The sequence below is a fragment of the Euphorbia lathyris genome, chromosome 7 (genome assembly GCF_963576675.1).
Source record: "Euphorbia lathyris chromosome 7, ddEupLath1.1, whole genome shotgun sequence".
Classification (NCBI taxonomy): domain Eukaryota; kingdom Viridiplantae; phylum Streptophyta; class Magnoliopsida; order Malpighiales; family Euphorbiaceae; genus Euphorbia; species Euphorbia lathyris.
This window is the reverse complement of record NC_088916.1, coordinates 1,257,644-1,258,433: the sequence shown is the minus strand read 5'-3', so window position 1 is coordinate 1,258,433 and position 790 is coordinate 1,257,644. Positions and strand designations below refer to the sequence as shown.

At 45.7% G+C, this 790-nt stretch overlaps 1 non-coding gene across 1 annotated transcript; it reads left to right on the top strand.

Annotated features, from left to right (window-relative positions):
• Positions 1 to 386: 386 nt before the first annotated feature.
• On the top strand, positions 387 to 493 carry LOC136201767 (small nucleolar RNA R71). The gene has a single exon (XR_010674109.1). It is a non-coding gene; the product is annotated as a small nucleolar RNA R71 (small nucleolar RNA).
• The last annotated feature ends 297 nt before the right edge of the window (positions 494 to 790 follow it).

The following is a 790-nucleotide window of genomic DNA, read 5'->3' as shown; positions in this document are numbered from 1 at the left end:
TTGACCCATACTGTTTTAGATAATGGATCTGTTCAAGTACAATCGGGCACTCCACGTTCTTGTGCCCTCCGTTGCACACCTCACAGCTTGCTACTGGTTCCGATGATTTCAGGTGAGTTTCCAGTAGATCTACTTTTTCTGTAAGCGCTGCTATCTGATGATTTGATTCTGAAGATATTCCAGGGAACTCTTTGGCTGTTGTGCCTCTTCTTGGAGCCGGCTTCTCAACTTGCCAACATGCGCTTCGTTCAGCTAATTCTTTCATCAGATTGTATGCTTGAACTGCAGTCTTGTTGAATAGATTTCCTCCCGCTGCTGCATCCAGAAAGGCATGGCTGACAGGAGATATTCCTGAGTAGAACATGTCAACAAGCTGGTACCGCTGGTAACCATGGTGGGGGCACCGTCTTAACAACTTCTGGAACCTCTCCTAAGCTAGATGCAAGTTCTCACTGTCGGACTGCCTAAACGAGGTGATGTCGCTTCTGAATTGTGCAGTCTTTGACGGAGGGAAGTACTTTGCTAGAAACACTGATACTGTAGTGTCCCAGTCAGTGAGAGACCCTGGCTCAATGGATTGTAGCCATTCTGCAGCTTCTTCTTTCAAAGAAAATCTAAACAGCTTCTGGAAGATCTGTTCAGATGCGACGTCTTCACACTTGAAAGTGCTGCAGTACTCCATGAATTTGTCAAGATGTGAGTTAGGATCTTCGTAGTAATCCCCACCGAACTGTCCCGAGTTCTGGATCATCTGAATCATTGTTGGTCTGATTTCAAATGACATTGCTGT